Source organism: Rattus norvegicus, chromosome 11, assembly GCF_036323735.1.
Source record: "Rattus norvegicus strain BN/NHsdMcwi chromosome 11, GRCr8, whole genome shotgun sequence".
NCBI lineage: Eukaryota > Metazoa > Chordata > Mammalia > Rodentia > Muridae > Rattus > Rattus norvegicus.
The window spans coordinates 90,342,783-90,358,686 of NC_086029.1; the positions used below are offsets into that span (position 1 = coordinate 90,342,783).

Genomic DNA, 15,904 nt, shown 5'->3' on the forward strand with positions numbered 1-15,904 from the left:
CTGTAACATCCTCCATCTTCTGTACAAAGAAGTTTCCTTCAAGAGGAGAAGACTACACGTATCCGTGGGTAGAAGGACCAACACTTAGAACGTAGTTAGGGACTACACTGGTTTAATAAAGTGGTGGTGGTAGGCTTCTCTTCCAATTGTCATAACTTTACCAGCCCCGAGTAACTTGCCAGCTTTTCAGTACCAAATATGATTTCCCTCTCGTTGAGTGGGTCTTAAGTCCAATTAGAAATCTGTTGGTCACTGCCAAGTTATGTGTGCCAACACTGTACCTTTAGGGTTATTGGGTCATACTAATGGTTATGTTACCATAACACAATTCTATTTTTAAAGACTGAAAAGCATTACAATCAGTTATACTCTAACTGACATGTAATATACTCACGGCAAATGTGTGCACATGGAAAAACAGAAAGGTAAACCAAGATATTACAAAAAGTTTAATAGAAGTTCCTATTCACTGGTTGCCTCTTACCCTAACCATGTATTTGATGGATAAACTGCTTAACCTACATGTTAGGTCTAGATTAAGGTTTCAAGGAGAAGAAAAGAATGGTCTTAATCTTTACATACTCGAATTCAAAAGGAAAGAGTTCAATTACAAGCAAATGCTAATTGGACTTGAGTGCCAAATAATAGGGACTTATAAAATGTGCGTTAGGCTTAGTCATTATGCCGAGGCTTAATACAGTGGTTCTCAACTTTCCTAGTGCTGCAACCCTTTAATATAGTTCCACCTATCTGATAGGTGACCTCTGTGAAAGGTTCATTTGACCCCCAAAAAGGTCACGGCCCACAAGTTGAGAACCACTGTAGTAGGCTAGCAAACTGTCCAGTTATTTCCATCCCAAATGACCATACCTAATGTTCTGATAAAGAAGGAATCAAGAAGACAACTCCTTCTTGACTTTAAATGAAGTGGAGAAGTCAGTTCTGAGAGTGTGTGGCGGTTCGCACATAGTGGATGTGATTATAAAATGAAGAAAAGGTGGTGGCCATGAACCACATACATCTACACAGTTCAATCAGAGGGTTTGTCAGCTTCAGTCTCTTGAATGTCAAACCTTGAGAGTACATTATGAGATGAAGAACGTTCTCCTTAGGCCAATGGTGCTAGCTGTTCTCACCAACCCATTTTTGCCAGGGAGTTCATTTGTTTCAGCTGATTTCTCTGTAATTGAGAAGTTTGTCTGAAGTATTTCTAAGGACTGTTTCACCTTACTGTTTGGGGGCAGTGGGTGCTGTTCCAGTAAAGCTGGGACTCACACTGTAGCTCAGATTGCCCGAGAACTCGCTGTAATCTATGGTAGCATTAACCTCATGACGTCTTTTCCCCAGCCATCTGGGGGCTGGTACCCAGGAGTGAGCCACCACTTTTGGCTTGGTTCTTTTGTTGTTATTGTTTTGGTTTTAAAGTGGTCTGCTACAAAAATAAATTCTTTCCCCTACTATCAAAAATTAATGAATTCCAAATTTGTATCTCCAAACTGGTATCTTTTTTTTTTTTTAAGTTCAGGTCTTGAGTATTCAATTGCCTGTCTTAAAACTTCTACCTCAGGGACATCTTAAGTATATAATGTTCAAAACTGAGTTCTGAACAATTCCCACCCACACCCACATATTTCTTTACCCTGTTAGTCCTTGAGCTACCTAGTTTAAAGGAAAATGAAATTTATTATTGCCAGCTCTACTGCCCTTCCACTCTCCACAGTGTAGTCAGATCTGTTGTTAAGTCTTGTCGATTCTCCCTTGGCAGTGCGTCTCAAGTCTTTTTATGCCTCACTATCTACAAGGCTAACTCCTTAGTCTATGTTAATACCTTTCATACCAGGGATTCTATAATAGACTTTTTAGAAGATTCCCTTCTGGTCTCTTTCTTCCCCTAAACAGGTAGAATTACGTGCTGGTGAGTTTGGTTTGCTTGTCTACTTGTCACAAGCTAGGATCATTCAAGAAAATGAATATCAACCGAGGAAGGGGGCAAGTATAAGATAGGCCTATAGGCAAGCATGTGGGCGATTTTCTTCATTAATGAATGCTGTGTGAGGACTCAACACACTGTGGGTAGTCCCACTTTTGAGTGGGTTGTCCTGAGTTGTATAAGAAACTAGGCTGAGAAAGATGTGAGGAGCAGGCCAATAAGTAGCACTCCCGCGTGGCCTCTGCTTTATTTAGTTCCTGCCTCCAGGTTCCTGTCTTGTCTTCCTCTGATAATGTAAGCTTTAAGCCAAAATATATAAAACCTTTCCTTCCCAAGTTGCTTTGGGTCACGGTGCTTTATCACAGAAATAGTGTACAAATTTTGTCTTAAGACAAAAGTCAGATCTGTCTACCATCTTGCTAACAACCTTCCATGATATGTTGAACATCTGGAATAACCTATAAAGTCTTAACTGTGGCCTGTGAAGAGCCATCTACATCCTGATCTTCTCCCATATCAGCCCATTTCAGCCATTAGAACAAAACATGAATTTACTCTGTGTAATGTTTCACTCCTGTTTCCTTGGCCTGAACATGCTCCCTCCCACATTTGGCCTGGCCAATTGAGCCTTCTCTTTATAATTTCATATTAAAGTTTACTTAACATATATTCCTGTGGACCATTTCTGAGAAAGTACTGCCAAGTGGGTGGTCAAACTCTTTCTGTTCTGACCTCCTCAAGTCTTACAATACAGTACTCTCTCCTTGGACCATCCCAGTCTCCCAGTTTCCAGTGAGGAGGTCATCATACCTTGGTACAGAGGTTCCTCTGCTTTGATCTGCCTAGATATAGGGATGGGAAGACCTACAAGTATGGTTGGGTGAAAGATTTGGGGGAATGGGATGATTGGGTGGGGGAATATTGAACCAGAGTGGGAGACTGTACTTGCCCAATGTTGACATTGTCTAGGATCCTAATTTTTGTGGTGATTCACCCATTTTCAGCATTTAGACCATATACAACAATATTCTTGCCTCTTCGCTTCTAGGAATCTAAAAATAAATGGTCTATTGATCATTTGGCTTTAAATTGTAGATATTCTCATGCCTGCCACCTTCCCTTTGGAGGTGTGTGGCCCATCCATTTGTGTGGAATACCCTGATTTCTGTTCCATTTAAGTACTTACTGGAGACTATACAAAGCATGGGATGAGCCTGACATGGTAACACACACCTTTAATCTCAGAACTTGAGAGGTAGGGAAGGTTAGATCTTCAAGGCCAATCTAGGCTATGTGGTGAGTTTGGAGCCAACCTTTAAGAGGAAGGACTAGAGGGGAGGTGGCCAAGGAAGAGAAGAAAAGAAGGAAGGCTTTTAAAATCTTTATTCATTTAGTTTTATGTTGTGTGAGTGTGGTATATATGTTCAGGCTGTATATGTACACGTGCAGACGGCTGTGTGTGAATACATATATGCATGCAGGTAGAAACTAGAGATTGATCATTGAGTATCTGCCTTGATCTTCCTTAACTGGTCTCTCTTCCATATCTTTTGGGGCAGTGTCTCTCACTGAACCCAAAGTTCATCAATTCATCTAGGCTTGTTGACCATTGATCTCCGGGGTCTACCTGTCTTCACCCATGAGCCAGATGTACGCCACAGGGTCTGGCTTTTATATGGGTGCTGAGTCTCTGTTTCCGGTCTTGGTGTTTGTGTCACCAAGAGAGCCATCTCTCTGGCCTCTAAGATGGGCTTTTAAAAACTGTGTTCTCTCTCTCTCTCTGTGTGTGTGTGTGTGTGTGTGTGTGTGTGTGTGTGTGTGTGTGTGTGTGAGTATATTGGGGGAGGTATGTGTGCCTCTGTACGGGAGTGTGCATTGCATGCACATGAGTATGGAAACAGGATCTCTCATGGAACCCAATGCTCAGCAATTGGCCAGACTGAGGATGGGTCTGACTCTTCCTGCCTTCCTTCTGTGTCCCCAGGCGTACACTAGGTTACAGATTCACCACCTTGCCATGGCTTTCACATGGCTGCTGAGTGTCCGAACTCAAGTCTCCGTACTCAAGCATCAGGCACTTATCCTTTGCCATCTCTGTAGCTTCATGAGATGGGTTTTTGAGTAGTTATTCTTTTTTTACTTAATACGTAACAAATGTCACACTCAACTGTTTTACTTGCTTGATCATTGCCTCTTGAAGATGGTGGGTTGTCTCTCTCCCCTCAACATCTATGCTGACATTTTCTTTAATCCTTATGGAGATCCTCTTTTATTTACTATAATGTCCTGGGGATGGCTCTGTATTTGCTGCAGAGAGGAAAAGGACAGATTTAAACTCCACCATGAGATGGAGTTAGACCAGGATTCATTCTATCATTTAGGGTTTGATAATTCTCTCATCACTTCCAATGCTTTAAAACGGTATTAGCAGCTGCCTTGCGGATCCTAGAACACAGGCCTAATCAACTGGAATTTTACTGTACATTTTTCTAAGAGTAAAGGTAGCTCAAAATAACTGCTATTTTCCTATTTGGGTGTAGGAAAGGTGTAGGGAGGAGCTAACGTAAAAGGGGGAGGAAAAAAAGGGGAAGAATGTACCAGAAACGAGGATCTAATACTGGATTTCAGTTCCCACTACAGGAAAATGGTTCATTTCCAATTCTGCATTTCAAGAACAAAAAGACTTTCTGATGATCTTTTTAAAAATTTTCTTTGGATCAGTGTTTATCTTTAGCTGAAATGTATATCTTCCAGTACTTAAAGGCTTAAAGCATTTGAGGAAGTGACATCATCATATTTAAGAATGGTTGCGAAGTCAAGACAAGGCACTTGAAATGCAATTTTTCTAGGTACAATGTGAGTCTCACAAGGTGTTACCAAATGACAGAATGCTACCCTGTGAGGATGGTGCCTTACTATCTAGTTAATCATTCACCAACCACTCTAAACAATGAGTTTTGGATCACCTTTCCCTCTGGTGCCCTTAATTCTCATGAGATGCTATTCGGTTCTCCCTTCATGGAAATGACAGCTTTAGAGAACAAGAAACTGACATCCAGAGACCTTAGTCAACTGTGGTGCTTTTAGCTGTAATGTGGGTCTGCAGACCTCACACCGAATTCCCTTTCGGTTCTTCCTTCCTCAACTTAGTTAATGTTTTTTTAAGTGCACATTGTCTGTCAAACATAACGCTAAGAAAACAAAACTGAAGTACCTCTACTTCAAGACAGAAGAGATCAAGGCATAGAGGCTCGGGTGCAGAGTGCAGGGAACTGCATGGTTCTCTAGGGAATCCTCAGGAGTGTGGTGTGGAGAATTCTGTATATGAGATTGGAAAGAAGTTAGAGAGCCTGACTGACATCATTCTCTGATTAAACATTGCTTCCTCGATTCTTAATTCACCTTCCTAAATGACAGCCTGTATTAATCTTTTCCTACCCATTTTGTTTTGAGTCTTTTGCTGAAATTTTGGTGTGAGGCCTTATAACATGGCAAGGTTAATCTCGACAGTTTGATGCTTAAACACTGAAAGCTGTTGGACGTCCGGTTAATTGTTAACTCTCAGCTAGGCAGTATGTATGCGCCACTGTATCTTGCAGTTTCGATCCTGAATACCACCCTCCCCAATGGTCCTGCATTTTCAAGGCTGGACTCCGCCCCAGAACTATTAGGAGGAAGTGAAAATTTCTAAGAGGTAGATGTACCGAGGAGGGCTCCTAACTTATCAGTGGCATGATCTCTGTCTCCAAGCTTCGCATACTCGCAATGAATACAGCACATTCTTCTGTCATTATAAGCTGCCTTGCCACCAGGCCCAAACAGCAGAGCCAATGAACTAGACTGGGACTTCTAAAACCTGGCCAGAATAAACATTTTCTATTGAAATGTTAGTGCATTGGTATTCGTTATAGAAATGGAAAGTTGACTACTCTGATATCCAATTTATTTTTGCCTGGCCGCAGAAAACAAATAGTTACAGCTCCTGGCTGATGGGTCCAACCTGAGGCAGGCTGGGTCTTGACGACTGGAATGCTGTGGAAACCTGTCTTGATGCATAGCCGGCACCTGGAGATAATACCTATAGCTTATGACCCAAAGTTCTGGAATACCCATATAGCTATAGCGATCTTGACCTTAGGTGACTAGGCACCACTATCCTCAGGTTCTGTGGTAACTAATGCTGGATTCTAGAGTCCAGATTGTGGGTGTTCCTTAAAGTCGTGTGCATTAGAACAACATGATGCCGGGTGATCTATGTTTATGGTAGAACCTCGAAGCTAGAACATACATGCTGAACACATAGCTCAGAATAACAGGCTTTCCAAGAAGGCTAAAAGTACAAGCAAGAGTGGGACTCTACTCTCCTTGGAATAATGGACAGACTTTGTGTTGCAGTGGCCTGAAAGCTGAGGAAAATTGTGATGATGGTGGAGAAAGCTGAGGCTGCGAGCTCTCGCACTGCCTCTTTGGGGTTCTTTCACACGGGGAGTTAGATTTTCCTGGAGGGTACATGGAGGTGACTGGGCTATACTGTTTTCACAATAAATACGATCAAACACTTCAGAAGGCTGACGTCATGAGTGAGCCAGGGCCTCCCTCCAATCTGAGATTGTGTCAGAGCGCAGCTTCTGAGAAGTCATGGAGTTTTACTGGGCTCCCAACCAGGACATGTGGGGCAAGTTTTAGTACAGGCAACTGTCGTTTGCGTAACCTAAAGCATGTCTCAGCGCCTTTCTGTATCTTTACATCTTCAGTTGATGGGGAATGCCTGTGGTCGGGATCTCATGTTTCATTCATTCAGCACAGTGACTACCTCACAAAAGGTTAATAACATATGAAGTTTGAGCTAGGAAGTACATGTGTGAATAGAATGAATGAAAAAATGAGAAATCCTATCTGTAGGTTAAGAGAGTCTTATTAAAACCATGATCCTTGCTCTCACCTACTATATACTGACCTCTACCCCCATGCCCTTCTTTGAAAGGCAGTGACTCTGATAATGGCATAATCCCCAAAGTTCTTAACAGTTCAGCAGTTCTCTGATTGAACATTGAATGATAAACATTGAAATAACTTCTTTTTTTCAGAAGTTTCGAGTCAAACATGTTATCAAGAACCAAAATAAATAACCTGTTGTTCTAAGAGGGTCTTGGAAATTTAGCTACCAGGATAGCACATGGGTAGCTTCATAGCACAGCACCCAGGAAACCGTTTGACATTTGCAAATGTCGTGAAACACTAACAAACAAGAAACCCACACCACCAAGGGGGCGGGAGATAGATCAGAGATCTGCAGATCCGTTTTATTTATTTGCCGTCAGTGCCCATAGAAAGGGTGGTGGCTTGTTGGGGAGGCCGGTGTCTCTAGAATAAAGGGTCCTCTCTCTCCAGGACTGAACGAGCAGTTCTCACTTCTGTTGTAAGGCTCACAGATGTGAGCGACTGACACTGTACGTCAAATATTTGAAACTGTGAGTTAAGCATCTAATTGTCTGCAGGGAAAAGACACTGCTTGGGGCTATCCATGTGTGCCCCAGTGAGATAGGTGGTAGACACTAGACATTTTCAAAGACAAAGAACAGAAGGAAAAATGTATAATCCTAGAACAGTGAAGGAACCACTATACGTATTTTGTTAGTTGGACATTCTTATTTATATCTAGTCTACTTTCTAAAAATATTTTAAAATATAGTCATAGATGTATTATCTAGACCTACCACAGGTATGTAAGTATGCATGTACCCAGCTTTATTACTTTACATTGCCATCTGTATTTTTGTTTGTTTAAGACAAGAATCACTATGTAATTGTGCCTGGCCTGGAGCTCACTATGTGGATGATGTTGGCTAGCCTCAACAATTGCCTCTGCTTCCCAAGTCTTGGGACTCAAGGCATGGGCCATCACACCCAGCCCCGTGTACATATTTTAATTTTAACCTTGCAGACTTAGTATTTTGTAATTTACTTAACTGTTCCCCTACCTAATGCGCTCTCTATCAACCAGTCATGGCCAAACATACAGACTGTTTGAAGAGTTGGTATTTCATGCTAACATCAATGTTCACATGCTAACATTCAAAGATCTGCTTTCCTACAGGTTCCACTAGACCTAGAACATGGACTCCTAGAAGTGGAGCACTGGGTCAAAGGGCATGACCGTGCTCTTGACTGTTGACACGTGACCAGATAGCCTTCTGGAAAAGTCATGTTAGTCACAGGAGGACTCAGTCTTTTAGCATTTCTCCAAGAATTATTTAAATGTTATACATCCAAGAAATGTAAGTGTTGGTTCAAGGACTATTGACAGCTGACATAAAGGCTGGGAGTATTGGGAACAGTTAAAGGGGAAAGGGAGAGAGACAGGTACTCTGAATATACTTTAGAAGTAGAAGCCAGTGATTACTGGCAAACAGCCAGAAGTTCATGGGACATCTTAAGTCAGTAGGCACACCAATGTTGTAGTAACTGTCAGTGTACTCAAGAATAGTGTGGCTAAGAAACTGATACAGTGTCGATCCGATGGGACATAGCCACAGGAACTTGCTAAGTTCGCTGTAAACTATTTTCTTGTCTAATTTTCCCCACATATAGAACCTGTAAGAAGATGGGACTAGAATGGGGGAAAATGTTAAAAAACATCGTGCAGTTGTATAAAATAGCCTTATATAGTTCAGTTTAATCAAATAAAGACTAAGCGAGAGGCTCTTCCCATTTAGACTTTGTGGTTGTATGAGGTTAATGAAGGCAGGCTCATGGCTGGGAGCTTCAGTCCACGGCTCTTCTGCACACCCAGAGTTACTGTTGACCCACAGTTCCACTGGAGTTATTAACTAAAAGCAGTCACTTTGGAAAGACTGTGAGCGCTCCTACGATGTCAGCCACAAAGCCCTGGGTTCTGTGTGTCCACATGGATGGGTGACAGGTGAGCTGAGAGTTCTGTTTCCATGGAAGGTTTCCATGGGGGGGGGGGGTGCTAAGCATGTGACTAGTGAGCAAGGCTTGGGTTGCCTACATTGGTGTCTCCCCTGTGTTCTGATGGTTCTCTATGTAGACGGTAGCACACAAGAACTAAGTTGCTTTCAATGTAGGAACTAGGGGAGTAAACAGAACAACTGGGAAAGATGGTCGATGACTTTAGTCAGCTACAGAACCCCCGGAGCTGAGGCAGGAGGATCATGAGGCCAACCTTGGTTCCATGGTGAAATGCTGTCTCAAAGCAGCAAGTGGATGGATGAGTGAATATATATTACCAAAGATAAAGAAGCATGCTGTCCTGACTCGAGCTTGAATGAGAATCAGAAGCTGTCTGAACTCAGTGGAGGCTGAGGTCATGATTTGGAGGTTTCTAAGAATGAAAAAGAGATCACACACAAATATTCTTTTTTGAGTTATAGGCTTTATTTCTAAGAATGATTTTATATCAACAGAAAAGTGAGAAAACAGTCCAGAGAACAACCCTGTACCTACTTTCCTCTACTATTCATAATTAGTAACAACTTCTAAGCAATCGTGTCAGTTGAGATGATGGATTCAGTCTTGCTTAGGATTCCTTCTGACCTTTGCTGTTCAATGATCTGATAGATCCTGGAACTGACTTTCGATCTCTCTTTCCTTTCTTTCTCTCTCTCTTTCTTTCTTTCTTTCTTTCTTTCTTTCTTTCTTTCTTTCTTTCTTTCTTTTTTTTTTTGTTGTTGTCTCTGGCCTTTCTTTCTGTTCCTTCCTTCCCTTCTCCCCTGCCTTCTCCCCTGCCTTCTCCCTCCTCCTCCTCCTATTTCTTCTCATTTTGAATGTTTACTTTGAGTGCTGTGATCACTGATCACTGAAGACACTTCCACATGGCTACCAAGACTCTCTTTGGGTCCTTCTTTCCTCTCTCTCCTCTCTCTTGGCCATGCCACCTTCCCCATGTCCTGAAATATTTCTCATATTCATGAGAAACCTGTTGGCTTAAAGGCTATCCAATTTACAACTGTCCTTCCCTTTCTACCATTGCCTGGGACAGTTTTCTAGAACGAAAAGAAAAGAATAAAACAAAATTGAAGGGCAGCAAATCTTCCAGGGTTGCCGCCTCTGATCATGAGCAGTGAAAGCACCAAAGGTCTCATACCCTGCCCCTTCTGATCCTTAACATTCAAACCAAACCAAACAACCACCACCACCAACACACACACAAACACACACACACACACACACACACACACACACACACACGAAAAACTAAACAAACGCCTTCACTTGGCTTTTGGACTCAGTCAGCACAGTCAGAGACTTTGGTCTACAACTGGTTAAAAATTGATAAGATGACTATTTGAGGATTGCCTTCCTTTACTCTGAAGCTTACATTTTAACCTCTGACTCCACCCCAGCCAGACACACACACACACACACACACACACACACACACACACAGTCTTTTTACTTCCCCTATCCTAAAGTTACACAAATGTATGTCTAGGTACAGAGTCAGAAGTCAGGACACACTGGCAGCCCAGAAGTCACTGGGCTATCCTTCCTTCACACAGGTGAGGAAACCGGGTCCTCATGGTGGCTTTGCCTTGTAAAAAAGTTCCAAGCTGAACTGTAATTAGAAACCAAAGAGCGCTGGGCAGCAAGCCACCTTTTCCTCTCCCTCACTCTCAGTACCTCAGAGCCAAGTTTGTGTTCTTCCTATGTGTACAGGCTACATAGAGACTGGCATGTAAGGTACACGCACCCGGCCTCTGCAGCCTGACCTCAGGGGACGGTTTAATGACTTGAATTTCAGGCAGCTGAAAAAGTTTCTGCAGGAGGAGGTTGAAATAAACAAGAAGAGCCACTGTGGAGATGTGAGTGGAAAAGTACCAGCCCTCCCTCCCTCTGCACTCTTCTGCTCTCACTGCCACCAAGCCAGCTTCAGATAGGCTTAGGCATGGTCAGGTGTACAGAGGGCGGCGTGGAGAAGAGGAGGGAGGAAAAATAGGCAGGCACAACGCGTAAATCAAGTTTTTCCACTCCTAGCCTCCGGTGGTAGAGAGCAGCCTGGTAGGCAGGGCCAGCCACCCTGAGTTTACAAATACTCAAGTCCCTCCCTCCCTCTCATCCCTCTCACTTTATGGTCCAATTTCCGCTTTTCCTCCTGCTAAGGTTTCATAGGAAGTGAAAACCCTGCTATTCAAACAGTGATGGAACGCAAAAAGCCAAATGATTGCGCGTTCCCATCCCAACACTTCTCTATTTTAAAATCCAGATAGTCACTGTCATTCAAATAAATGAGTAGAACGTACACAATTGTTTCTGTGATGAAAAAAGCGTCTAAGCCAAGCTGAAAGGGCTGGCTAAAGGGGAGCAGATGATGATGGTGGTGAAGAAGAAGAGGGGGAGGAGGGGGAGGAGAAAGGAGAGGAGAAGGGGGAGGAGGAGGAAGAAAAGGAGAAAAGGAGGAGGAGGAGGAGGAGGAAAAGAAGAAGAAGGAGGAGGAGGAGAAGGAGGAGGAAAAGAAGAAGAAGAAGAGGAGGAGGAGGAGGAGGAAGAAAAGGGGAGGAGAAGGGGAGGAGGAAGAGGAGGAAAAGGAGAAGAAAAAAGGAGGAGGGGGAGAAGAGGAGGAAGAAGACAAAGGGGGGATGAATGGATGCGTGGAGCTTCTTTGAGCAAGAGGAGAAACTGAAATGAGATCTCACGATCCTCAGGAGGTGGGAGCGCAGCTGTGAGTAGGCCCAGGTCTATCCTCCCATCCCAATGTCTCAGCATTTTTTCCTCCATTTTCCCCTTGTTCCTCCATCTCCCCAAACTCCACTAACCTATTTTTAAAAACATACATGCCAAGAGCCTTCTCCTGTGCCTGAGAATAATATACAGAGTTTTTATAGCACGTTGTTTGTTTGTTTTTCCAAGATGAGGTCTAATGTAGCCCAGGCTGGCCTCCAAGTCACCCTAAAGCCAAGGAAGACCTTGCAAAACTAATCTTTTTCCCTCCAACTTTCATGTGCTGGGGTTACAGATATATATGCCTGGCTTGTGTACAGCACTCCCAAACTAAAGACTTGACACAGAATAAAGGTTTACAAACACTTAACCACTCAACTCTTCACAAATCCAAATGACCCAGCCCCCATGAGCATGGCCTGGGGTTGGTTCTCGAAAGCAGCTTCAGTTTACACAGGGCCTAATGTAGTCTCGCTGTCCTCCATCCTGTGAGAACACGATACGCACCCCTCAAGGCCAGATGGTCAGGTCAGCCAGATCCTCAGAAGTGACTCCGATCACCAGACCACATGGATTCATGTCCAGTTGTGACTCTAGGTTGGCTCATACCCCTTCATGAGGGATAGTCTAGCCTTTGGAGGAGTGATCATCAGTAAGGCCTCTTGTTCTAGAATCTACAGGGCTATCCTCCAAGCTCCTAACTGGTGGGGCATGCTTCCCTTTCAAAGCTCCATAGAGAGCAGACAGGACAATGTTTATCCCAAGGATAGATAGGTTCGATTTTTCAACTGCGGCTGAATTGTGGGAAAGGTCTTGTGACAAGAAGTGGGTGTGAACCGTGTTCCATCCCTTCAACAATGTAATATTAGTACCGAGTTATTTTATTTTGTAATAGCTTATATTTACCCAACAGCTGTGATCAAGGATCTATTCCTAAGTTCAGTCCACGGGGCAAGGAAGCTGGCCCTAGTTCTCTAGCCTGAGCAGTAGCAGCCAGGAATCATTAACTCATGGCATTAGATGATCTGTGTTGTTCCCAAGTCTGCAGAAATAGTTCTTAGGACCTCAGGGCAAGGCATCACTCCTGTGAGCTCCTTAAAACTGATTTAAAAGAATCTTAATATATTCCAGTCATTTCTTTAGCCCAATAATAGCACTGTAGAATTCAAAGGCCTTATCCAGCTGGAAGTGATGGGGTAAGACCAATAGTGAGAGAAGAAAGGACATTCGGGAAGAGATTATATTGGTACAAAACTCAATTAAGTTACTTTCTGTGGAACTGAAGAAACTGAAAGGTGAGCGCATAATTTTCTTCAACCTCCATTCAGTAAAGAGACTCATCTAAAAGTAGGTGCCTCCTTCTGTTCTGGTTATTTTCTTCCAACATACACACTTTGATTTGGGGGGTGGGGTGGGAAGAGGGGGAGAAAAGGGAAAAAAAATTAAAACACAACAATAAAAATCCCACCGCAGTAACACAAACTCTGGCATCATGGTCCCAGGAAGGACAAGAGGTTCTAGTGATTGGGTTAATTACCAACAAAGCAGGGCCATGGACCGTTGCTCCCTGAAACTCTTCAGAGAATCAAAGGGTATGAGGTATGAGACAGGAGATGGGTAAATTCCTTCCCAGCCCCCACTCTCGCTGGTTCCACCGCCTGAGGGAGCAGATTTCCCTTTGCTCTGCAGCGCCCCCATGGGGCTAAGAGTGGAGTAGCAAAGGGAACACAAGACAACAGACAGGCTGCGTGTGTGTGTGTGTGTGTGTGTGTGTGTGTTTTGAAGGCTTGGTGGTAGGAGTCAAGGGATACGACACACAGTCAATTGGAAAAGAAAAATAATCAAACACACCATAAAAGTAATTCTACTTATGAGGACAACAACACAGCAAACTCATACAAAGCCTCCTGTTCCAAAGCTTAAGTTGCATTTAAGAAATTCGAAGTACTTAATGCTCGGAAAAGATAGTAATCAGACAGCTAGCTACACAAAGAAAATCACTTCAGCAAAATTAGGGTATCATTTTGGTCCAGTGGGATTTACTTAATACTCTAAAATGAGAGGGGAAGGGACTCTAGATACAAAAAAAAAAAAACTAAAGCGGCCACCCTGCTTCCCGGCAGCAGGATCCATTTGACAAAGTCACCATGTCTCTGGAAGTAAAATGTTCATTTCCACAACAGTGATAGGATTAGGCCTATGTATATTCCTCAAAAATCCTTCACAAGACAGGCATTTCTGCCGAAACTGCAATAGTCCATCTGCCAATTCGTATTCAAACATTCAGATTTCTCAGGGACAGACAATGGATTTTGTAAGTTCCAACCCCCACAGAAAACAATCAGCTCCTTCGGACTCCCCCAGTTCTAAAGCCTGTGACATCATCTTTTGATGAAGCGGTGTTCGCCAACAACGGCATAGCTGTTACGGACCATTCCTCCGTACCCCATAAATCAGCAGTCTTCCAGAATTTTGCTTGCATCTCTATTTTTAAGCCCACATTTAGGGTTGTGGTCCACAGGTACTCATTAGAAATTAATATGTGGAGATGTTTTGCGAATACTTAAGAACCCCTCTGTGATTTAACGAGCCACTTGAAGGACTTTCACAGCTAAAGCCCAGAACAGCCTGACCTTTGAAAGCGTCTTTTGCTCCAAACACTTTGGGTTCATTCTAATTCTTAAGGAATCTGAATATTATTTAGCTCACACCCTTCTTGCAAGAGACAGACATAAAAGAAACAAGAGTCTCACTCATCCAAGGATGAGTAGGAGGGCAAAAACCCCAACCAACATTTAAATAGGGAAACTGGCAGCTATGAACAAACAAACCAGGGCCCACAGTGAAAGGATTCTGCCCTGCACTCGCCTTTTAAAATAAAGGAAGAAAGAAGGGAAAGAAAGATCCCCCCCTCCTCCCCTCCTCAGCTCTGCTCCAGAGCCTAGAAGACCTGGCTGCGTGCAGTGCGCCTAGTTGTAGCACAGCCTGTACTCAATACACGCAGTATCTGTGAACCTGGCAACCAAGCCTTTAAATTCCCTCAGGCTGATCCCTTCAACACATACTGAAAAGATTTTTTTTTCTTTCTCCGACGACCTTGAAACGAACCCATGGGGGGGTTTAAAAAAAAAAAGAAAAAAAATGTCCAAGACCTTAAGAAAATAACAAAATATAAACATGTATTTGGCTTCACAGAATGTTGTAGCAGACAAACGTCACGCGTTCCCACACACACATTTCTAGCATCAAGAAATTTCCTCAGAGTCGACAGTAACAGAGTAAACCCACCACTTGCTGTCCTGGAAAGAAACAAACCAAACCAAACCAAATCCCTTTACATCTCTTTCAAGTGCAGTAAAGCTTCCCTTTAGTAAAGTCCAAGACTTAAAGGAAACTGCACCAAGGGCGGCTGGGGGGTGGGGTGGGGGGGATATTGGAGGTTGGGGTTATAGGTGGCCAAAAACATAAGCTTCTGTCAATGGTATTAGGCTGAAATAATGCATCTTTTAAATGCCTGAGAGATTCAGAGACAGAGACAGAGAGAGACAGAGAGAGAGAGGAGACAGAGACAGACAGACAGACACACGCAGAGAGAGAGAGAGAGAGAGAGAGAGAGAGAGAGAGAGATACAAAGACAATAAAACCAACGTATGACAGTTCCTACGATTTACATAACACCACAAACTTGCAAAAGGCAAAAAACCAGACAGAAGCGGAAAAAAGAATAAACCCTAAATCATTAAAATACAACAAGGAGCATCCCCAAGCCACCATCCCAAAAGGAGCCCCCCCCCCCGCAACATACTTTGTCCCAAATAAAAAGAAAACAAATGAACCCACCGAAAACTGCTTGGCAAATATTTTTCTCGTGGTGCCTAATATTCTAGCTGGAAAGAGCTGTGGTATTTATTGTTTTCTCCCTCACTCGCCTCTCTAAACCTGCCTCTAACATACTGGTTCTAACAGCTCAAATCTCTGGCTCCCTTTTGTGTATTTAGCTCGAGGAGCCGAGTTTATGGGTAGGAGAGGAAGAATTAGCCCCAGACCCCGGGAAAGCGAAGCGCACTCCCCCTCTTATGTCACCGAATAGCAAATTAGTTCTCAGAATTCCAGAGGCCGAGCTTTGCTACAGCGAAGACGCCGACGTCACGGAGGAGGAGTCCACGTGACGGCGGCGGAGCGGGCCGTTCCATCGGTGGCCGGGGGCAGGGAGGGTCGCCTTGTAGTCGCGCGCGCCCCCCATGGGACCCCCGGTGTTCCGAGCGGCAGTGCTGCGGGAACCCCAATCCACAT

General features: G+C 43.5%; 1 long non-coding RNA gene across 2 annotated transcripts; it reads right to left on the reverse strand.

Moving 5' to 3' along the window:
- Window positions 1-15: 15 nt before the first annotated feature.
- On the reverse strand, window positions 16-15,870 carry LOC120095689 (uncharacterized). 2 transcript variants are annotated; one of them, XR_005491443.1, is made up of 3 exons: window positions 15,452-15,870; window positions 5,145-5,248; window positions 16-4,237 (listed from the first exon to the last, which is right to left on the reverse strand). It is a non-coding gene; the product is annotated as an uncharacterized LOC120095689 (long non-coding RNA). The 2 variants fall into 2 exon arrangements; XR_010056177.1 differs by lacking the exons at window positions 16-4,237; window positions 5,145-5,248 and adding an exon at window positions 12,510-14,910.
- Between the last annotated feature and the right edge of the window lie 34 nt (window positions 15,871-15,904).